Source organism: Chiloscyllium plagiosum, unplaced genomic scaffold (genome assembly GCF_037043375.1).
Source record: "Chiloscyllium plagiosum isolate Xiang-an unplaced genomic scaffold, Cpla_swu_hap1 HiC_scaffold_38, whole genome shotgun sequence".
NCBI classification, from domain to species: Eukaryota; Metazoa; Chordata; class Chondrichthyes; order Orectolobiformes; family Hemiscylliidae; genus Chiloscyllium; species Chiloscyllium plagiosum.
Window position 1 is genome coordinate 55,504,800 of NW_028270176.1, and position 12,429 is coordinate 55,517,228.

Here is a 12,429-nt window from a genome sequence, read left to right on the forward strand (position 1 = left end):
TCTTGTCCTCGGTAGTATAATGGTTAATATCCCTGCCTGTCACAGGGCTCAATTCTCCACTGGGGGCAGTGTAAATATTTTAAAACTGTCGCGCCATTTCCAAGTGCGGGTATTGATACCAGTCCTTCCATTCTCGATGGGGCATGTCACAGGAAGGACAGTGCTGCCTGAATCAAGGTGGGGAAGGAATGCAACTCTCAGGGAGGCAGAATGTCAGTGAAAGTGCAAACACGTGACCTCTGCAAACTGTGTTGGAATGAAAAGCATTTGAAAGACTTGTTCCGGATTGAAGTGTTTATTGGAAGCAGGAAGGTGAGGATGAAACAGTGTAAAAGCATTCAAATATGAGTGCAGAAACATTTCCCGCAGCACGAATTAGAGTGTAAAGCTCAGAGTAGTGTTTCAATATATTGAATTTGGGTTAATTTGCTTTGATGAGGCTGAGTTACCAGGGTATAAAGCCATTAAAAATGATACAGGTTTTGCTAACGATGATGGAACATTGGCTCAGTAATTCGCACTGCTGTTCGGTCTGAGGGTTATGTTGTTTGGCCAAGTTAAATTGCCCTCTCGTGTCCAGGAATTGAATTAAGTAAATTAAGTGAATTAGCCATGGATAACGCGGGGACAATATCAGAAGTCACAGGACGACAGGTTATAGCCCAACAGCTTTATTTGACATCATAATGGGGAGGGTTGCCCCTTCTTCTGGTGAGATATAAAGAAATGGGGAGGGGAGCTCGGTCTGGATGAGATGCTCTTCAGTGTGTCGACACTGGCTTGATTGACTGAAATGCTCTTTCTGCAATGTAGGAGAGGGTAATGACGGTGTTTACTGGGGGTAAAGCCATTAGAGATGATGCTGAGGGGGTTTACTGAGGATGAGATTTTATTCACTTGTTGTCTTCGAAAATTTAGAACAGTTAACCCTGAACCAAGGAAGACTTAATTGGGTTTTTTCAGGTTATGAAATGTTTGGACAGAGTATATAGGTGGAAAATTCCCTCTTTCAAGTAAGTAAACATCAGGATGCTAGACATTCAAAACCTTTGATAAAACCTTTGAAGGACAAAGAAATGATGACAACAGAATTGCTGTCACTCTGAGAATCTGTTTTTCAAAATATTTGGAAAGGCACATTTGGTGACATATAAGGAATAAATTTCACAAGGAGAGAGACAGCATGTGGCTCGGTAAAGGTGTAGGGGTGCGGTGTAGTCGGTCGGAAGTTGCGGGGAAACAATGTCTAAGTGGGTTGACTTTAAATGTAAAGAAATTTCGTGAACATGTGCAGCTGAATAAGATTCGGTTTCAAAAACTCTGGATTTTGAAAGATTTGGCATTACTTGAAGCATTGTAAATGGAACTCAGTGGATTTTTATTTATTGCGAAGAGAAGATATTACATAATGAATAGGAAGTGCTTGGAGATCGACTTCCGGCTTTAATCACATGCGTTAAAGATGTGAGGACAAACACCATGATGTTTGCTCCATTTAATACTCGGTGAAATCTGCCAAAGGAACGAACAACAAAACTGGTGGGTTTTCCTTTGCACTTTAACACTGTGATTTTCTAAGCAATATTTTCCTTAAGCTGAAATTAAGTTGGAGCAAATTTGAATAAAACATTAATCGTTAAAATGAGATTTATCTACTTCACTTCTGATTATTACAATGAATATTGTGAGGTTGCAGCAAAATTAAAATGAAACGCACAAATCAGCATTTCTTGCGATTTAATCTAATTCCGGTTCAGCTATATGAGAAAGGCCATTGAGCCACAGCAACACCTTTATTTCCCTCTCCATAGCTGCTTCGTCACGTGAGAGAGAAAGTGACTGAAGAAGTTACGAGTCAAAGGTAGGTGTGAATATGACGGAAAATTCTTGTTCTCTGTTTCATTCTGACACAGTTCTGACTCAGAATGTATCACTGACAGCTATTCATTCTGACGAGCATGGCTATTTATTGGAATTTGCTGTTATTTTAATTCTGATGCAAGCAGAAACACAATGGCGTGGATTCTATTCAGTTCTGCAAATTTCTCATCCTTTACTTTCACCACATGCAACCTGATGAGGTGACATGTCACTCCTCAAAAAAATGCGCTGCGAAGACTGAACGATTATGGTGGTGGGTTATTATACCGCTGTGCTCCACATTCACGAGTTCGAGTCACACTCTGGTTGCTAACTTCACAAAACCGCTCCAGCAGTTTTTATTGGCACCTCACACTCTGGTATACACTGGATCGAGAATCTTGTTTTTGCCATTCACTGCACGGGAGATTCACAAATAATCGACACCACAATAAAGTCGCAATGAAGAGTGAGAGCAGTCATTCTATTCAATTGTAGATGAAATTGGTGTAATGAGAAGGAACGCATTTTTATTTCCGCTCCACATTCCATCTTGTCTTTCTGAGAATTTGCATCGAAAGAAAGAGAAACAAATAACAAGAGATCGGGAGCACAAGTTTATCCAGTGGGGGTGCACATGAGTATTTTAACCTAACACTTCACACAATAATCTGATCAGTATTTCAAACAGTCACACGTAATTGGAATCGCAGAAAACTTCTCCAATGAAACGAACCTTTCATTCTTCCACAAATTTCTGCTGTGTGTGACTCATGCAACGATCCATCATTGTGATAACTGACTTGCTAATTCTGTAAGGTCTACCAACTTTCTTCAGCAATCACAGCTTCTGCACACAGCCACGTATGCCGTGCCCAATGCCATTTGTTGCCCCCAGGTCACAGCATATTTCCTCTTCCTAAGTTTATGAACATTGTTCCTGATCTGTCTGATCTGTTTAATAAATCTTTTCTATCACTTCATCCCATCCCCCCACAATTCTGAACTTATGAATAAAATAAGGAGTTAGACCAAATGTGAAACAACTGGAAGTTTGCCATTCAGCCCATCGAGTCTGCCCCACCTGTCAACTAACTCATGGTTGATTTGATAATCTTTAACTCCTTTCTGCTCACTTACCTCGGCAAATTTTCATCATTTTTCTGACTAACTATCTGGCACAGTTTGAAAATACCCAACAACAGAAATGGCACATATTTTTTGGCCCCTGAGCAAAGAAATTACTCCACATTTCAGAATTAAATGGGCAATATCTAATTCTGAGATTATGTCCTCTGGTACTCTTCTCGCAGCACAGGGCAAACTACGTGCCCATATCTACCCTGTCAAGATCCCACGAATAGTGAACGTTTATGATTGGTGTTATGTGATTATAGAGTTCCCCTCCACCTCCTTTGATTCGAGGAAAATAATCCCAGCCTAACCAGTCATTTCACGAAGCTCCATTTTATACAGAGTTGGTAACATCCTCGTAAATCTCTGCTGTCCCCTGCAGCGACCCGACATACAATGAAAGCGGTGGAGAAATTTATGTGAAGAAACGGGTTGCAATATCAGGTGCAGACGGGAATTGGAACTTGAAATCAGAAAGTGAATGGAATCGGATTGACCCACAGAAGGACCAAATATAACAATTATAACTCTGATAAATGAGAATCTAATCATATCCGATTGACATTCAATGTCTTCATTGTAACTGAATTCCTCCGTGTAATCGTCCTGGGAGCTCGTATTTAGGAGAATTGGCGCCTGATCGCGTATATAAAAAGTTGACGACAAAAACATGTCCGTCGGTCGACTTTGTTTGATTATTAACTCAACCCTTGTCTCCGTGAAGCCGACATCGTCCGCAACGCACAAACTGGATGTTGAACAGAACTCTCTCCATTTGCCGAGGTGGGTGACGCTGAAATACCACTGAAGGAACGGGACACCCTCCACCACAACACAGTCACTTAACTGTACATTGTTCAACGCCTGGATATTTATTCCCTTAACTGCTGAGGCACAATTGCAGCAGTGTGCGCCACCTAGAAGTTTCACTGAAGAAAGTCATCCAGGTTTTATTGACAGAATCTTCAAAGCTCAAAGACTGTACCGACTAAAACGACAAGTTTGAAGATGCACTGAAACGTCACCATTTACAAATTACCCTCCAATGCACATGCAGTATGACTTGGAGAGGAATCATTGGTAAATTAATTGAGTGGTGAAGCGGTCTTGATGGGAAAAGAGTTATACTCGAGCCCTCCACCTTTTATTTTACAATTTTGAAAAATGTTGATTATTGCATGGACCAGACTTGTGCTCAATCCTTCAGTTGATTCCGAAACTGGCGTTTGCTAAAGATCGAATATCATTCTCAGACTGTAGTCAACAATATAACATATACAAAGAACCTCTCGACCAACTGATCTCCCTGTCCAACAATCTTCAGAGATCTGTGAATATCTTCTCCAAGATCTCTTTGCTCCTCTACACCACCCAGAATCCTCACTTTTATTGTGTCAACTACCAAAATTCACTACCACTTATTGGTTTGGATTCAATTCCATTCGCCGGTGTTCCTTTCCACCTGATTGATACATCCCTGCGGTCCCTGATATTATTCATCACAGTCAACTACACGACCAATTGTTGCATCGTCTGTAAACCTCTAAACGTGACTCCTACAACTAAGTTTGAATTATTGATCTACATCAGGAAATAGTGACACGCCAGTGGAAACAGGCATCCAAGCATTGTTCATTGCTGGATGGGATGAACACCTGCAATAACAGCAGAATCAGACCCTTGCTATCATTTGTAAACCTGATGGTGACTCTGCAGGTTGGACTCCTGGCTGATTCCTTCTCACATATGGGAGTGGTGAATGACCTGCCCACCTTGTGACTGAGGAAGTGAGTTTACATTTCAGCTGGTAATTGAATCCCTTCCTACAGACCCCGCCCCCATGGACCTGACTTCATGGAGGCGTGGGTATCCTTGTGTCTATTTAGTTTGGATAATCAGCTGAATTTGAGACCACGCTGAGCCGACTCCCAATTTTCCCCGTCATCCATGTATCTTTTTTATCTTTCCTTATTCTCCCACGCAGTGTGGCCATCATAGTCTGAATAGCATTTGTTGTCCATCCGTAAATCTCCTTGAACTGAGTCAGAGTGAATTTATGGGTGAACCGTACTATTGTGGGTCTGGAGTTATATGTTAGCAAGTCTCGTTGAGGACAGCAGATTCCCTTTTGAAGGGACATGAATGAACGGGCTTCAGCAAATTAAAACTTTTTGTCAGTCTTCCTCTGAGTGGATTTTTATTCCAGATTTTATTCGTCAAATCTAATTACCAGCAGCTGCCATGCTCCAGTCTCCAAGGTTTGCTCGCCCAAATTTCGCCATTACAATTGCAGATGACGCGAAGATCGGTGCAGTAGCAGAAAACAGAAAGGGAACTGTCAAAAAATGAAGGGAAATATAGATAGACAGGAGAGTTGAACGGAAAAGTGGCAGGTGGAGTTGGATCCAGGCAAATGTGAGGTGATGCATTTTGGGAAGTCTAATTCTAGAGCCAAGGAAACGGAAGAGCCTTGGGTAAAGTTGATGAGCAGAGAGATCTGGGAATTCAGGTCCTTTGTGGCTTAAGGTGCTGCACAGGTGGATCGAGTGGACAAGAAGGCACATGGCAAGCTTGCTTTCACCGGATTAGGCATTGATTATAAGAGCTGGCAGATTATGCTAAAATTGTACAAGATTTTGGTTCAACCGCATTTAGAATGCTGTGCACAATTCTGGTTGCTAAATTACCAATACGATGTGGACGTTTAGGAGAGTGCGCAGGGAAGACTTATACGGATGTTGCCTGGTATGGAAGATGCTTGCTCTGAAGAGACATTGAGGGGGACCTGATTGACGCCTACAAAATCATGAAGGGTATAGCCAGGAAGGATAGAGATAAGCTTTTTCGCAAGGTGAGGGATTAAATAATGAGAGGTCACGCGTTCAAAGTGAGAAGTGAAAACTTTAAGAGAGATAGATATTGGAAGTATTTTTCACAGAGAGTTCTCGGTGCCTGGAACGTGTCGCCATCAGAGGTAGTAGAGACAAGCACGATGGATTCATTTCAGGTGCGCCTGGACAGATGAATGAGCAGGTGGGGTGCAAAGGGACACAGATTCTTAGGAATTGGGTGATAGGTTTAGACAGTGAATTTGGATCAGCTCAGGCTTCCACGTCCAAAGGGCATGTTCCTGGGCTGTAAAATAACTGTGTTCTTTGTTCTTCTTTGTTCACGACACTACCAATTTCATGCTACATTGCTGCAACTCACAGAATGGCATTGTCAATTCCAATTATCACAGAGGGAATGAGAATATGAAATGTGGCTGTGTGGTACGCTGGATTGGAGTGTTTACTGGGAGCAAGAGCTGATGTGGAGACGATGTGATCAATAACAGCTCTTACTGTCAAAGTAACAAAACAGCGCATTCTTAAGGAAAATTTCAGAGAATGCTTTCAATTAATCGACCTCCCGCTTAAGGCTCCAGCATGTTTCCGCTGAGCCAATCTGCAGTGCGGGTTAATGCTGGTGTTGTATCTTAATAATCTAATAAACAGAGTCAAATATGCCCATTCCTCCCCTCTTTGACCAGGAACACTCCCAGCTTTGGCATTTCATGCGCCTCTGTGCCGTCATAGAAGAACCACATACTCACTATCAAACCAGTCAATCCATTTCGATACCGTGATTGTGAGATCAATTCTCATGTAGCAGCTTTTACAACATGAAACAGAGATTATTGGGATATCAGGCTCAGGAAAAGGACACAGGGTAGCAGCACTGAGGAAAATATTTTTTTTCGAAAATACCTCTTTCTGTGGACTTCTACATCATTTATTTAACTTGCTCATTTTGCGCTATTGCGTGCAATTCTACAATTCGCATAATAGCACGAACACGATAGCACTGGAAATGATGCAGGAGAGATTTACCAGGATATTGTCTGTGTAGAAGAGTTTCAGTCATGAAGAGAAATTGGATAAACTGGAGGCGTTTTTCTTAGAGCAGAAGACATTGAGAGGAAACATGATTGAGATATACAAAATAATAAGGAAAATGGATGGCGTAGACTGAAATAAACGTTTCTCTTTGATGGCGAAATCGATCACGGGGGAGGGGTAGGGTGGCATAGATTTAAGAATAGAAGAGGAAAGATTTGAGTGAATGTGTAGACAAATGTTTTGAAACAGCGGTTGTTTTAAATTTGGTATCAGTGCTTGCAAAGGTTGGAAAGGCAGTAATCCTCATATCTTTCAGAAGCATTCAGATGTGGATTTGTGATGCCAAGACATACGAAGCTGAAGGCCAAGTGATTTCAAAATGACTTCGGATAGTTACGTGAATGTTAATTTCAAATATTAACAAATAGGCTTCTTTTTGCATACAATTCCTGGCTAGTACCACCGCCTTTCATTGCGTGAGATAGGATTCAATTCGCTTCCATGATGGGCGCTTGCATATTGGGAAGGCTCAGTGGATAGAAACGCGCCTTTCAGCGCCAGAAACCCGCATTCTATTCCAGACTTGTGTGACTGACAGTGTGGAATTTGCACACTCATGCTCTCTCTCTCTCCCTTGTGAGTTTCTTCTGGCTGTTCCGATTCCTTCCCACAGTGCAAAGGTGTGCAATTCTGGTAAATGGCACACAAAATCTGAATGGACTGCAAGTGCTGTAAATCAGAGACAAAAGTCAGAATTGCAGCTGGAGGAAAACAGAATGACCATTTCGGGTCAACAGGCCCTTCCTCGGAACTGTTTTTAATTTGCAATGATAACTTTGATTTCTCTCCACTGATGCTGCCTGATTCGCTGATCTTTTACAGTAATTTCTATTTTTGCAGGTGGATCACAAATGCGGGTTTAGAAAGATAGAGTGGGGGTGTGTGAAAGGCAGACTCGTCCACGGCACAGTGCAGATTCAACTGGCCAAATGGTTTCTGTCTGCACTGTGTCTAATTCCATTAACTCTGAATCTGTACGTTTTTGTCCTTTTTTTAGTCTTTGGTTTTCACACCTCTCCTGCCATGTGAATTGCAGAGCAGGTCAATCGATCTTTCTGGCATAAGCCACCACTAAGCCTTTGCTACCTGATGCCTGGAAGATGAACGCTTCATATTCTGCCTTGGGACCCTGCAACCACACGGGATAAATGTGGATTTCAACGGCTTCCTCATTTCCCCTTTCCCCACACTATCACAGTCTGAAGCATCCAAATCAGCACCACCCTCCGAACCCATTCATCTCTCCCCCTCTGACTGACCACATTCTCCACGCCTCCAGCCACCATTCGCTTTCCCAGCTACCTTGCACCCAACCCCAACGCCCTCCTATTTGTCTCTCAGTCCCCAAACACAAGACTCATTCCTGAAGAACGACTTATGCTAGAAACGTCGATTTTCCCTCTCCTCGAATGCTGTCTGACCTGCTGTACTTTTCCAGCACGACAGAATCGCCATGGCGAAGATAGGCGAGCTCAGCTCAGGCTCTCTATCTGAGAGCGGACAAGGCTGACTGAGGAAGTGACTAAGATGCACATTGAGGGGATCGGTATATGTGATAGGAATAAACTTCTTCTGGGAAGAGTTAACAACCAGGGATCTCCGTTAAACACAGGGGGGGAGGATGTTCAGACGAGATGTAGGAAGAACATTTTCACTCTGAGAGTGTCGTTTGTTTGGAATTCACTGTTTGAACGTGCGGTAAAGCTATGAGTCATCAAAATATTTCGGGAGCATTGAGCCGAATACTTGTGAAGCTAGAGCACACATGGCCAAGGAGAAAGTGAGGTCTGCAGATCCTGGAGATCAAAGTTGAAACTTTATTGCTGGAACAGCACAGCAGGTCAGGCAGCATCAAGGGAACAGGAGATTCGACGTTTCGGGCACAGGCCCTTCTTCAGGATTCCTGAAGAAGGGCCTGTGCCCGAAACGTCGAATCTCCTGTTCCCTGGATGCTGCCTGACCTGCTGTGCTGTTCCAGCAATAAAGTTTCAACACATGGACAAGGACCAGCTACTGGAAAGTGAGTGAAGATAAACAGATGTCTGATGAAATATTCGAACCATGTGCAGAAAATACAGACCATGAAAGCATGGGAAGGGTAAAGGCATGGAAACTACTGGTGATCTGTTACAAAGGTCCGTGGAAAGCAACACTCGTCAAAGGGTTACTGGGGCAGGATGGGACAGGTACGGCAGGATGGGATAAGAATTGTGGAATGCTCCTACACCAGTTAGCAGAGTCAGATTGTGGTTAAGGGTTACTATGGCAGGCTGAGCTAATAACAATTAGTAAAGGCAGACTCGCCCACTAACTATCATCGTGGCAGGTTGGGACAAGTCGTGACAATAAATACTTAGGACAAGACTTTAAATAATAAATTGATAGTAGAGTCAGCCTGTTTGAGACGCTTGTATCAGGATATGACATTAAATATCTGATCAGTGGTTAGTAGAGTCAACTTGGGACAGGAAAGCATTGTGATAGATGGGGTAGCAATATTTCTATTCATGACAGGTTAATCTGGGACGGAAGACCATGGTAGCACAGCCGGCAGTAGAATACCTAATGGTGACAGTAGAATAATATTAAGTAGAATTAGGAAAACCATAGTGGCAGAAGTAGAACGACAATGGGAACTAACACTATTGGTTTTTTGTACAGCTGGAGTGAGGTAATTCTGACTAACACAGTTGGGCATTTTGATAAGCTAACAAAACAAAATTAAAGAAAAGGTAGGAAGTGATGGAGAGGGATAAGTGTGTACTACAGGGCAAGAATTATTGCTGGGGTAAGGGAAATTATGATGCGGTGAGGCATGACTTAGGATGTGTGGCTTGGAAAAGTAGACTCCAAGGCAAGAGTGTAAATGATATGTGGAACTTGTTCAAGGGGCAACTATTGAGTGTCCTTGATAATTATGTACCTGTCAGGCAGGAAGGAAAGGGTCGTGCGAGGGAGCCGTGGTTTAATAAGGAATTGGAATCCCTTGTTAAATGGAAGAGGGCGGCCTATCTCAAGATGAGACGTGAAGGTTCACTTGGGGCGATTGAGAGTTATAGGGTAGCCAGGAAGGACCTGAAGAGAGAGCTAAAAGCAGCAAGGAGGGGACATGAAAGGTCCTTAGTAGATAGGATTAGGGAAAACCCTAAGGCTTTCTATAGGTATGTTAGGAATAAAAGAATGACTAGGGTAGGAATAGGTCCAGTCAAGGATAGTAGGGGGAAGTTGCGTGTGGAGGCGGAAGAGATTGGGGAGACACTGAATGAATACTTTTCTTCAGTATTCACTCAGGAACAGGGCATTGTTGTCGATGAGAATACTGAGGCACAAATAAGTAGAATGGATGGCTTTGAGGTATGTAGAGAAGAGGTGTTGGAAATCCTGGAAAAGGTGAAAATAGATAAGTCCCCTGGGCCTGATGGCATTTATCCTAGGATTCTCTGGGAAGCAAGGGAGGAGATTGCAGAGCCATTGGCCTTGATTTTTATGTCCTCTTTGTCTACAGGAGTAGTCCCAGAAGACTGGAGGATAGCAAATGTGGTTCCCTTGTTCAAAAAGGGGAGTAGGGATAGCCCTAGTAACTATAGGCCGGTGAGTCTCACTTCTGTTGTGGGCAAAGTCTTAGAGAGAATTGTAAGGGATAGGATTTATGCACATCTAGATAGGAATAATGTGATCAAGGATAGTCAGCATGGTTTTGTGAAGGGCAAGTCGTGCCTCACAAACCTTATTGAATTCTTTGAAAAGGTGACGAAGGAGGTTGATGAGGGGAAAGTGGTAGATGTGGTATATATGGATTTTAGTAAGGCGTTTGATAAGGTTCCCCATGGTAGGCTACTGCAGAAAATACGGAGATATGGCATTGAGGGTGAGTTGGAGGTATGGATTAGGAATTGGCTGGATGGAAGAAGACAGAGGGTAGTAGTTGATGGCAAAGTTTCTTCATGGAGTGCCGTCACTAGCGGTGTTCCGCAAGGATCTGTTTTGGGACCATTGCTGTTTGTCATTTTTATAAATGACCTGGAAGAGGGGTTAGAAGGTTGGGTGAGCAAGTTTGCGGATGATACGAAAGTCGGAGGAGTTGTTGACAGTGAGGAAGCATGTGGCAGGTTACAGCAGGATATAGAGAAGCTGCAGAGCTGGGCAGAAAGGTGGCAGATGGAATTCAATGTAGCTAAGTGCGAGGTGATTCACTTTGGGAAGAATAACAAAAAGATGGGGTACTGGGCTAATGGTCGGATACTTGGTAGTGTGGATGAGCAGAGGGATCTTGGTGTCCATGTACACAGATCTCTGAAAGTTGCCACCCAGGTAAATAGTGCGGTGAGGAAGGCATATGGCGTACTGGCTTTTATTGGTAGAGGAATTGAGTTCCGGAGTCCTGAGGTCATGATGCAGTTGTATAAGACTCTGGTACGGCCGCATCTGGAATATTGTGTGCAGTTTTGGTCGCCATACTATAGGAAGGATGTGGAGGCATTGGAACGGGTGCAGAGGAGGTTTACCAGGATGTTGCCTGGTATGGAAGGAAAATCGTATGAGGAAAGACTGAGGCACTTGGGGCTGTTTTCACTAGAGAAAAGAAGGTTTAGGGGTGACTTGATTGAGGTGTACAAGATGATTAGGGGGTTAGATAGGGTCGACAGTATGAACCTTTTCCCGCGTATTGAGTCGGGTATTACAAGGGGGCATAGCTTTAAATTAAGGGGGGGGTAGATATAGGACTGATGTTAGGGGTAGGTTCTTCACTCAGCGAGTCGTTAGTTCATGGAATGCCCTGCCAGTAACAGTGGTGGACTCTCCCTCTTTATGGGCATTTAAGAGGGCATTGGATAGGTATATGGAGGATAGTGGGTTAGTGTAGTTTAGGTGGGCTTGGATCGGCGCAACATCGAGGGCCCAAGGGCCTGTACTGCGCTGTATTCTTCTATGTTCTATGTTCTATGTTCTATGATGGAGTTTAATTCAGATAAATGAAAGGTGCTGCCTTTTGACAAAGCAAATCTTAGCAGGACTTATACACTTTATGGTAAGGTCCTGGGGAGTGTTGCTGAACAAAGAGACCTTGGATTGCAGTTTCATAGCTTCTTGAAAGTGGAGTCGCAGGTAGGTAGGAGAGTGAAGAAGGCGTTTGGTCTGCTTTCCTTTATTGGTCAGATTCTTGAGTACAGGAGTTGGGAGGTCATGTTGTGGCTGTACAGGACATTGGTTAGGCCACTGCTGGAATATTGCGTACAATTATGGTCTCCTTCCTATCGGAAAAATGGTGCGAAACTTGAAAGGGTTCAGAAAAGATTTAAAAGGAAGTTCCAGGGTTGGAGGATTTGAGCTACAGGGAAAGGCTGAACACGCTAGGGCTGTTTTCCCTGGAGTGTCGGAGGCTGAGGGGTGACTTCATAGAGGTTTACTAAATTATTAGGAGTATGGTTAGGATTAATATACAAAGTTTTTTTCCACGTAGTCGGGGAGTTCAGAACTAGAAAGCGTAAGTTTA